Source organism: Sylvia atricapilla, chromosome Z (genome assembly GCF_009819655.1).
Source record: "Sylvia atricapilla isolate bSylAtr1 chromosome Z, bSylAtr1.pri, whole genome shotgun sequence".
In the NCBI taxonomy this organism is placed as follows: domain Eukaryota; kingdom Metazoa; phylum Chordata; class Aves; order Passeriformes; family Sylviidae; genus Sylvia; species Sylvia atricapilla.
The window spans coordinates 56,951,766-56,963,788 of NC_089174.1; the positions used below are offsets into that span (position 1 = coordinate 56,951,766).

Here is a 12,023-nt window from a genome sequence, read left to right on the forward strand (position 1 = left end):
TTGAGACTAGAGAGAATGGAACAGTTTGAGATCTAAAGAGAACCTCTGCTTTTAACTTTATATTTGAAGGAGGGTTTTATTTATTGCCATAAACTTTGTCATGAACAAATTCTTAAAGAAATATTTTGTCAGATAATAAGGTTTGAATAATTCAAGACAAGGAAATGTCTAGAGTTCTTAATAAACGTTAGAGGACTTGACATTACTGCAGATAACTTAAAATTTTAATCACTGGACTAAAGTTGTTTCACTTCATATTTTGTTTGTTTCTGTCTGTTTCAGAAGGAGATCTTACAGATGAGCATAGTGCCATAAAGTATGGATGGGGGAGATTTAATCAATGCACACGGGAATGTACTATACCACCAGACTGCAATTATTAGACCATTTCCACTTTCTTAAGAAGATCTTACTCTCAATTATTTGCTAGAAAATAAATGAGTAAACTAATAATAATGCTGGAGTCTTAGTCTTGCTTCTGTAATATATGGCTCAGAAGAGATCCTTTGTAATTCAGTCTCAATACCATATGTCTCTGTTGACATTAAAGTGCTTAGTTCCAAATGAGTTGGCTTCATTCAAGCATCTTAATTCAAGAGTGGATGATTAGATCTTAAGCTAAAAACCTATTAGGATGTAAGCACTTATGTTGCTGAAAGGTATTAAAGGAACAGCATAGTGTGGTTGCAGATAAATCCCCTATATCTACTACTGATTCATTAAACCTTGTTTGATCTTCAAACAACATTAAAAAGTAGCTGAAATGTGCAAAGCTGAATATTGCATAACTAAACCTTTAGGATATGTTATGTGAAAATAAATTTTGATGGCTTTTTGGGAGATGGAAAAGCTCAAATATGGGAATCTGTCATTCTGAGCAGAAGCAGCATGTTTTAAAGCATACACTGACACTTTATCTTCTAGAACTGAAAATTGTGGGTTTTACCTTAGTGAGTAAAGCATGGCAGATAATAAGAAATTTTAAAGAATTTTATTCAGTCATTCTATGGCACAGTAACCAGCCTTTTTGATAATCATGCAAGCTGTTTATTTATTGCATATTATCTTTTTTTCATCTGCAAAGCAATGAGAAAAATGCCCAAACAAAACCTCAATCTTTGTGTTAGGTGAAAATTACTCTTATCTGATTCCTTGCTGAATAAAAATAAAATTCTGAAAGCAAAAATTGGTATTTCAATATTTGGGGCATAATTTAACATTGTATGTGGCATGGACCGCTAAAAATCTATGTTCCAACTGATATATTTCGTCTGCAGCCCTATAAAGGACATAAGGAAAAAAGTAATTATATGCGGATAACTTTGAAATCTTACTTAAATGTTATTTAAAAATATATTTAAGAAAAATAATTACAAACTGAATTTGAGGCTTTTTTTATTGCCTGGCTTTGATGTTTCCAAAAAGGCCTGCCGAGTAAGATTTTCAAGAAGTAATTCTTCATAATCATCTGAATAACATTTAAATGTTCATATTCTGTTAGCAGTTATTATCCTTACAGTAATGGAGAATATGTTTTTAAAAAATGATGAATGTAAGTTGCAGCCATCTGAAAAGAAATTAACCTCCTTATGATGACCTTTGCAGACATATAGGATTTTTTCATATAGTAACCTAGGGTGGAATATATATTGAAAGTAAGTATGAAAAATGTGATTTAAAGTGTAATGACTTGCATTGTCTTGTTTGTGCTCACTTGCTGATGCTTCTTTGAGTTTCTGTGATGCTGACCTGTCCTCATTCTTCCCTGCAAAAATGATATTCAGACTGCTGGAGAAGATGACAAATTCACTGTTATACACACTGTTGCCATGGGCAAGGGAAAGTATGAAATAGTTTTGCATGCTGTAATAAAAGGAATGAAATTTAGTACATGCCCATCTGTGAAAAGATGAAAAACACTAGAAAACACTATTACAAATCAGCTCTATCAGAGAGATGCAGTCATCCTGGTGAATGAACAGTGAGGAATGAACTTCTCTTTGAAGTTCTCCTTTGTTAAGCAAAGATCAGTAAGGGACTTCTGCTGTTGTTGAAAACTACACATTTCACATTTAAGTACCTCAAAAAGTCATAGAATCATAAAACTGTAGAATAGTTTAGGTTGGAGAAGACCACCAAGACCTCCAAGACCATTTACTACAACCATTAACCTGACACTGCCATGGCCACCCTGTCCCTAAGTGCCACATCTTTTAAACACCCCCAGGGATGGTAACACCACCAGTTCCCTGAGCAGCTTGTGCCAGTGACTGACAATCCTTTCAGTCATTCATTTTTCCCTAATACCTGACGTAAACCTCCCCCGGTGCAACTTGAGGCCATTTCTTCTTGTCTCATCACTTGTTACCTGGGAGAAGAGACCAAGCCCAACCCAGCTACAACCTCCTTTCAGGTAATTGTAGAGAGTGACAAGGTCCCCTCTCAGCCTCTTGTTCTTCAGGCAAAATAACCCCAGCTCCCTCACAGAACTTGTGCTCCAGACCCTTCACCAGCTTCACTGCCTTTCTCTGGATATGTTCTACAACCTCAGTGTCTTTTTTGTAGCGCAGGTTGAAGAGTCTGTGATTCTACAGGGCTTGAGAACCTGTTTTCTAGTCTTTTGACCCCATTTCTGTTAGTAAGCTGATCTGCTGCAAATGAGGGTAACCAGAAAGTGTTGGATTTTTTCCCATCTGTTTTAATGCTGTGGAATCCTGACCAGAGCACCACTGCTGACTAGTGGTTCTGGAGATATTCTGGACCAGTGTGTCACTGGATCACCGGCCAATGAAATCCTGCTCAAACTTAACTTCCAGGGATCCAACCTGAAAGTTAAATCTGGGTTTCCCCAGTTAGTTACAGCATGTAATGCAAAGTTGTGGCCTCAGCTTCTTTGTATTGGCTGTAGGAGCAGACAACTAGTTACTCACCACTTTAAAGGTATTTATGCCTTGGGACTGGTTTAAACAATTTGAGCACATTCACAGCACACTTTTCAGACTGTGACTATGGTGTTCATCCAGTCATAAGGATTACACAGCTGCATATCATAGATAGCCATTATGGGGTTCAGACAAATTGATCATAGTCAGACAAAGAGACATTTCACTCATCTATCCTAGACATTCACATCAGTACTGACAGGTTCTGGGAAAAAAGAAAGAAGGAGAAAGGGCAGAAGGCAGGAAGGCAGGAAGGCAGGAAGGCAGAAAGGCAGGAAGGAAGGGAGAGAGGGAGAGAGAGAAAGAGAGAAAGAGAGAGAAAGGGAAAGAAAGTGAGAAAGCAAGAAAGAAAACGAGAGATTATCTCTGTCTATCCTGTTTTCAGTATACTTCATGTATTTGTTAGGGCCAGGTACATGATGAGCTAACATCATGCTCTTCAGCCGTGTCACAACAAGCCCATGCATAAATCCTACTTCTAGCTGTCCCATTTAGATACATATACACAAGCAAATGAACTCCTAACAAAATCTGTTGCAATGATAAGTGAGGTAAATTGATACTGTAATGTGAACATGTTTCCGTACAGACTTCTTCATTTTGAGTAATCCTCTGAATACGAACTGTTTTACAGGATGAATAAGTACATGAAATAATTAGGCTAATGAGGAAAGAGAGAGTAATGGGGAGAGGGAGGACTAGAGTGAGTTGTAATGCATGAATTCACATTCCTTGAGACATGAGAAAGACAGGAACCTGTCTATGGTCAACTGTTCCATACTCTTGATAGCAAGAGGAGATGATTTGCATCAAAAAACTTGATTCTTAGGAATCGGCTTGTTTCATAACTTCAGAAAATATATATTTTTCTGTAGGTTTAAGATGATTGCACTTAATTTTCAGGAATGATAGAAACTTGCTATCTAAATATTATCTAACCAAACAAAAGAATCTGAAAACTGGGGACATCTGCATATTTCACCTAAAAAAAGCATTTCACTACATTCCAGCTTCTTGGTTGGAAATTCTGCTTGACTTAGGCTTTTATTTCTAAGAACTTATTTGCTTGAATTCAGGCTTGAAGACTCTGTTGTCTCTCTTTAGCCAGCCTTTAGTTCTGATGCTTTCTCTCTTTTGCATTATCACATTATCACTTTCACAGTGGCTAAGAGCAGAACCATCAGCTGCAATTTTCTGATTATGTGAGGGAAGCTCTCAGCTCTGCTTCACCTTGCAGTCAGCGCCTGTTCTCACACAGTCAATGCTACTTTAGTTATTTTTAGTTACTTATGGTAGTAAATTGTGAGACCCTCCAAACTAAAATCCAACCGAGCCTGTAAATTTAGGCTGTAAATAGCCCCCCACAGGATAATTTACTTTAGTGCTTTCCTGTGGCTGAGTGTATCCCACCTCCACACAGAAGGCACAAACAGATTTCCTCATGACTCATGTGAAAGAAATACAAAGCAATTCTGCTTATAATAAGAAAAAGATTAATGAGATGGATATAGACCCTCAAGTCTTGGAGGAGCCATGTGGTGCTCATCAGCACTGACAGTGCGCTGAAAATCTGACTAGCTAAGATTTACAACTGCATATAGCTGAAGATGCATAGCACTGTGGCTCTGCTCCTCCCACTTGTGGAGACATGAGGAAATTTGGTCTGCGAGAAAGGTGTATGGAAAATCATGCTCACCCTGATTTTATGAGGAGGCTGTGCCAGCTCTGATCTCACAAAAAGGCTAAATGTTTTAACTCCTTCATACTTTTTTGAGTGCTTCAAGAAAGAACTTACAGTAAACACAGATCAAATACCTGCTTTGTCAGTGAGTGTTTAGTTGAAAACTCTTATGAAGACATGTTCAGTCTAAGGACCATTATCATGTATAGATCATATAACTTTTGAGACCTTAGCTCAGCTTTTTTGGTTTGACTGCCTTGCTTATTAGTATCTTTTTGTGAGGAATTTCACTTGACCTTGGATGCCTGCAAGTGTCTGAGCTGAAAATGGAAGTGATATATCTCTCAACTTTTCTCTGGGTAAGATTTTCTCAGACTTGCCTATCATGCAAGAGTATCTGTGCATAACGTGCTGCTATCTAGAAAGTAGAAACCACTGAGAATAAGTTAAAATGCAGCATAGTAAAAAGGACTGGCAAGTCGTACATTAAAAAAGGCATATCCTCTTTCTCTTTACCAGAAGAGAGACCATGTTGTTGGACAAACTATAAAACGGCCTAACAGTCATCCTCCGTGGTTTGCAGCTGTTTGGCTACACATTACAGTCTCCTGGCTTTAGATGGAAGTGCTTTGTTGTGTTACAATTAAAAAAAAATTAAAATGTTAGGAATCTTTTCTTGGATTTACCTCAACTAATTTGGTAACAACTTATTTTAAATGGGAAGTTGTGCTTATGTCCTGTTAGAGTTTAAAAGAATGTGTGTCTGACAATAACAGAACATCCTGAGATGTGTCCTATTCTCAGTCTATATTAGGAGGTACGGGAAATTTTTTTTCCCTCCCAAGACGTCAGCTTTTAACCCTTGAGGACAAGTTACTGATTCAGTATCAAAATTAGGGAGAGATCAGTACTAGCTCGTGCTGCAACTCAGGCAAGCCACAGTGCACATTTTGGTAATCCAAGTTGATTTACAGATTTTCCTTGAATAGTATGCAAAAATTTTGAAGAGCAAGAATCACTTAAGAAAGAAATATTCCCACCCATAAGTATCTTCAACCGTAGGAATACAATTTACATGAATATTCAGTAAGATGGAGAATTTTGCAAGAGGATAAAAGTTAAAAAATGAAGGGACAAAAGATGACACATTCACTTGTACCAGAAACAGGAAAGATTAAATGGCAGTGCAGGTTTGGACTGCATACCAGGATCATTGGGCAACAGGGTAGGAAATTCCATTTACGATACAGACTTTGGAAGTTTGTTGTTCATGAACAGAAGTGCACCTTTTTTTAGAATGCTGGCCTGAGCACTCTGCTGGCTGTAGCTTTTGCAAAGTAGGGTGATTGGCAGCTGACTACAGTTTTCTCATCATTGACAGAGAAGTTGTGCTGTAAGTCTTATTACACAACTGTGCTTGGAACTAAGTAATGCATTTTGTTAGGGCATTTTGTTACTTTGAAGATTTTAGCCATGTCACTTACTCCTTTTGTGCCATAAATGTCTATATTTAAATAAATATGGTTGCAGAAGTAGCCAAGCTGGCTTTGAGAATATTCTGTTTCTGTAAGCAGATAGAGTTCTGGTGGAAGAATGCTTGAATCATTTTATTCACTCTAGGCCTCTGGAAACCAAAAGGAAACTTGAAAGCTGCAGGAAGAGAAAAGAACATAACAAAAGAAAAACAAAATCATTACAAGGGGACGATCTGTTCACAAAAAACGTTACATGATTTTGGCTAAGGGAAAATAATAGTTATTTTCATAGTCCTTGAGGTTTTTTACTGATTGCGGGAGTACACAGTGCAAAACAAAAGTATTGTACCATGAATGTATTTGAATTCTAAGAAGAATAGAAATCCCAAGGTGACTCTTCTGTACTAGGACTCTTAGTGTAGGAGATTACACAGAAAAAAAGTAGGTACACTACTGGAAATAATAAAGTAGTTACTACTACTGGAAATAGTATTAATAGAAGAAAAGGGAAGACTATTTGTTGATGGCAGAGCTGTCTAATTATATGCTAGAGCCTTTTCAGCCCAGGCTTTACTTCTAATGAGTATTAATTGTATTTTCCATCTATACAACAGACTAAAGTAAAGTTCTGTTCAGAATCTACCTAAGAAAGTACTGTAGTCAAAAGGAAAACACATATGCAACACAGGAAACTCTTCTATATTCCTATATGATCCTATATAATCCTTGTTACATACTAACTCTAAGCTACCTGTGTGTACTTAGTCTCTCTGTCCTAGACTCCATAAAATGAAAGCCCTTTAAGCAGAAAGAGAAGTAGGTTCATCCTCTCCTGCAGATATGGATGGTATTCTTTCACCTTCCCTGTACACCCTTTGGTGGCTTTAACGCCCCTGCTTTGTGCTGAAAGCTGGACTCAGCTGAAAGATGGACTCAGGTGAAAGCCGCCCCTGCAAGGGGCACAGTATTGTTGAGTGACTCATGTTGTACTCATGCAGTACAAAGGTCTCTGCAAGGCTCACACTGACCTGTTCCTTGCAGGCCAAAGAAGGGGAACATATCCTGCCTTTTGGGAAGCTGGCTCAATCCATATGGCTGGCATGCCCACCTGGAGTGCTAGTATTTAAAATGCTGAACCAAAGGCAGAAAGCAATCATTTGAGCAGAAACTGCTTGATTGCCATGCATGCATGTAGCAATTAAAGAAACCAAAACACCTTGTGCCTTGCAATTGTGAAATACTGCCAATCAGAACTGTCTATATACAGAACACTTGACTTTAGACTCTTCAAATGCATCCGTCCAAAGGAGTAGAGCAGACATCCTGCTGGCCTGAATTGTTTACAATATTAAATATAATTTTATTTCCCCCCTTCTTTCGTGTTCACTTAAAAAATACAAACAGTGAGGATAGGAACTGTAAATATCAAGTAAGTTAACTCTGCAATGAAAACTAACAAGTGGCTATACCATGATATTCATCTTGTCTTGACAAGGGCATTAGATATTCCACCTAAACAATGTCAGAACTCCAGCAGTGCATCAATTCTTCCAAGCAGCATCTCTGATCTGGGTGATAATTGAGCCTCCTACAAATGCTAAGCTTTCAAACATGTCTTTATTATTGCTGCATCAAAAACTTTTAAATCTTTTATGTTTTTAATGACAAAGAGCCTTAAGGAAAAATTTTTCAGCCTGTTGTAAGTTTTATTCTAGTTTTTAGTGAATCATTCATGCACATGTCTCTGGGGATGGGTGTTTTTGCTTGAAAGAATCCATGAACAAAATACCAAACACAGAAATGCCTGTAGAATTCTCTTTCTAATACTAAAATCATTACTAAAAGCAACTTTTTAATTTGTGCATTCCAAAATGATAGGACAACTTGATAGGACAACTGCCTACTGTAAAATGGCAATAACCATTTAAAAATACATATTCGATATCCTGTTGCAAACTGTCAAAATTTAAACAAAACAGTCTGAAAATATTATTAAGCCACATTTGGGCTTTGACTTAGCACTTGAGCCTATTCTATCATGTGGTCAGAACAAATATTTGAACTACATGAAGTTACTCTGAGCGTCACAGAAATCAAGATTGTTACCCAAAATTAAATAGGGCTTGTCTGATTTTTAAGCTAAGAAGAAACACAGCCTTTCTAGTAGACCCAAGCACAAAACAGGCAAAGTAACACCGGTATGTAGTAGTGAGTAGAGGGGAGACCTGAACAGCTTCTCCTGTTTCCTCTGTGGGTGTTTTGGGCTATTTGGCTCTCTGTGTGGCCTGGGGTATGCCTGTCCCAAGATTTTCTGTCAAGTCTTGGACACATAATTCATGGCAAAGGCAAAAAAGCCAAAATATTCCATGGTCTGATGCAGGGGGCACCCAACTGGAACACAGGTTAGAAGTCTGGAGTTCTATTAAATGTTTGCCCGTGCTAAAAGTAAATGACAGCAAAGATTCATCTTACATTTATTAATAATCTGAAAAGTAAAGACTCTCACTTGGAAATGAGAGAGATTTATATGCTATATATACATTTCAAATTCTTCTTCTTCTAGACCTGCCCAAGTACCTGTTGGCTGTTGTGGGGAGGTAATCTGTATGTCTTCAGATTACTCCTTTTTGCTTTTGGCCAGAGAGCCAACCCTGAACAAGGGAAATGTTCTATACAAAACTCATGAGTTAACTGAAAAAGTAATTGTTTTGAAGTTTTTATTTTTCAGTTATGCTGGTAATAATTTCACAGCTGTCTTCTGAGGCTAAAGTAAAAAGGCTGAACACAGGGGCAGAGGATTGCATGGCTAAGCAAATATTTCATATAGCATGCTCATGTGCACTAACATTCTTTCAGGATAAAACAAGAACCAGTAATAACATTTTAATTATAAAAATTATAAAAATTAATAATACAAAAAAAGTGAGATGAGTAGAGATTAAATGAAAAGTAGTACCAGTGTAGAACAAGTAATGAAATTATCCTTTGTTACCCCGTGGTTACTGCTTGTTTTCTCATCTCAAAAATTTTTGTACTGATCTTAAAAGTTTATGATGGTAATTGTTGTATTGTTTCTCATGTAGAGATAAATCTGAAATAAAAATATTGTATGTCAAGTGACTCCAACTTTGCAAAAAAATACATTAGATGAAGTTGTAAACTTCACAGAATAAGATGGAACTAGTAGTGAGGTTTTTTTGTAGTTGTTTCTCTGACACTCAGATTTGAAAAAAATCACAATATTTTTGGGGGAATCTAGCAAATCAATTTCACTGCTGCAAAACTAAAGTGCCCTTATGACTGTGATGGGAACTAATACTATAGTGGACCAATGCATGTTTCAGAGTTTGCAAAAAACTGTCTTATCACAGCTACAAGTATTTAAACCACATTTAAAATTACTATAATCTCCTGATTACCATGTTATAAACCACTGCAGTAATTTTAACTTAATGCCCTTGCTTTGAAGGGGGGTGCCATGGATAAAAATGCACATATATAATGTTTACTTGACTTCTGTCTTTAGGATAAATCTGTGTATTCTAAGGGGCTCACCCAAAACATAAGTTGCTTAATACCTCAAGATAGGTAACAACAGTAATAACAAGATCTGAAATTAGAAAACCTAAAGTTATTTAAAGCTATATATATGGAAATGCAATACATATTCTGACAGCTCTGCCTTTCACAGGTCTATAATAAAAAGAAACTGCAGAGAAGTTACTACTGAACAATTTTTTTCTAGATTTGTTCACCTCCGTGATCTTGAGCAATGCCATTTTCCTATCCTTTGGAAGGGTATGCTGACCCCTGAATAGAAAATGCAATTCTGGTCACATTAAGCCATTGGAGAAGGCTTAGGGTGAAGTACAGCAGTCTAAACCACCATTAGAGCACCCTTTTGTTCCAACTGTCCCCACCAACCACCAAAAAGAGATATTTTCTCCTTTCCTCCTGCTGTTCCAGTGGCAGGGTGGGCCTCCATGTGAATGGAAAGGGTGTCATATCAGTGTTTTACCCTAAGACAGAGGCAGAGCAGAGTCTGTTTAGTAAATTTGCATTTTAAACTCTCAGCCTCATGTTTCTTTTGCACAGTCTACTTATGAATTACCTCACTGTTCAGACCTTCCAGAGTAAATCCACATCTTAACATGCTGAAAACATGTAAATAGTCTTGCATATTACAGTCTAGTAAGTTTTTTTGTATGCCTTTCTCCTTCTTCAGAGATTCTGTGAGACGTGTAGCACTGCGGTAGTAGTACTGCTGTGCTCCCCAAGGCAATTAAGCAGATAATATTTTGTATTAAATCAATGAATACAACTGGAGAGGGTGAGTGCAAAAAAACAAGCTGTGTTTTCTGAACAGGACTTGAGTGCCCTGGAGTTTGCCCATTATTCTTTTTTCTCTTTAAAATCTTTCTTTATGGTAATGTAGCTTGATTTTTGTTGCAGCTTTCATTTGAAAGGACTAGTAGTTGTTTTGCTGTTCTGCCTGTTTGAATGTTGTTTGAAGTTTTTTGTCTTTAAATATCAGTAAAAGAGCTACTCAGATTCTCAGCTTCAGTATTACACTAGTTGATGGTCTTCATTCATGGGAGCAGAGGGCTTACTCAGACTTCTGTAGTGTTTGACCATTTTGCTTCACAGAAGTAACGTAAATTCTGGAAAAAATGCCTTTTATGTGCTGCATTCATGGCAGAATTAAGGAAGATGATGTCCATCAATGCAAACATTTACACCAGAATCAGTTAGACCTGCTTCAACTAATCAAATGTAATCTTCAATTAAATGGATTTTGATAATTCAACTTTTCTGTTGTCACGCTTTGCCTTCCTCACTACTGCTAAAAAAAAAAAAAAACAAACTCTGAAAATACTTTTAAGGGACAGGAGAAAGTATATTATAACAATCTCAGTACTTTTTTCTTTTTTTTTTTTTTTTTTTTTTTTTTTTTTTTTTTTTTTTTTTTTTTAGTTCTGATAAGCATAGATTAGTATGAGTAAGGTAAAATAAATCTGGAAGCAATTTCAAGAAAATTAAGCATAAGAATGTTAGCTGCTGCTAACTCTCAGTGTAGACTACAGGTGGCACCCTTTAAACAGAATTTTAAAGAGCATCAGGGGAAAAAAAATTCTCCCTACTGATTTGCATTTTCTGATGGCTTGCCGTGATCGTATAGTGGTTAGTACTCTGCGTTGTGGCCGCAGAAATCTCGGTTCAAATCCGGGTCACGGCAAGGAATGATGTCTCTTTTCAAGAGGTGTAATTACAGATTGGATACCACAAGTAGTCTACTAATGATGTCTAAGACCAAGAGGAGGAAGCAATTAAAAGCTCTGTATTTTTTACAAGAATGTTTTTCTAAAAGAATATGTAGCATAAGTAAGTATTAATTCAGAAATTCTGGTGCCAAGTGGGGTTTTTTTTTAACTTTAAATTTTTATGGATATGGTGATAAATACAGTCTCATAGTGGTTATAGAATTTTTACTCATTACAGCTACTTAATGTCTGGATTGAGCCACGAAGCCTCTTTGGTTTTTATTCTCCCTAGCTTCTCATGCTAATAAAATAATCCACCTGAATTACTTGGAAAGATGACAGTAGTAGATGTGGAAATCCTGCTTACCTAGGCCTGGACTGTTACCAGCATAAGGTCTTTGCTGGCAACAGCCAAAAGGAACAATCACTTGTCTGCTATTTCTCTCTGTTTTTATCATAAGAACAGTGTGTAATTTAGCTTTCCTGTTTCATTGAGTAATATGAGCTCAGATTCTCAGTATGAAGACTTCTAAAATTACCATTTTGATTTAGTAAATTGGTTATGGCACCTAACAGCTGATTGTGCAGTAAACAAACAAACAAAATTATATAAATGTAATAACTACATTATTAAAACATCATTATTATGAGTTAATAAAATAAT

The 12,023-nt window shown here is 36.8% G+C and overlaps 2 long non-coding RNA genes and 1 other non-coding gene across 3 annotated transcripts in view; 2 read left to right on the forward strand and 1 right to left on the reverse strand.

Moving 5' to 3' along the window:
* LOC136373990 (uncharacterized) overlaps positions 1–12,023 on the reverse strand; it is a 380,400-nt gene that overhangs the window by 15,112 nt on the left and 353,265 nt on the right. The window lies entirely within an intron of this gene.
* On the forward strand, positions 11,263–11,334 carry TRNAH-GUG (transfer RNA histidin (anticodon GUG)). Its single transcript has one exon. It is a non-coding gene; the product is annotated as a tRNA-His (tRNA).
* LOC136373991 (uncharacterized) overlaps positions 11,271–12,023 on the forward strand; it is a 229,122-nt gene continuing 228,369 nt past the window's right edge. The window contains exon 1 of the long non-coding RNA XR_010745781.1: positions 11,271–11,343. This is a non-coding gene — a long non-coding RNA (uncharacterized lncRNA). The remainder of the gene's footprint in view (positions 11,344–12,023) is intronic.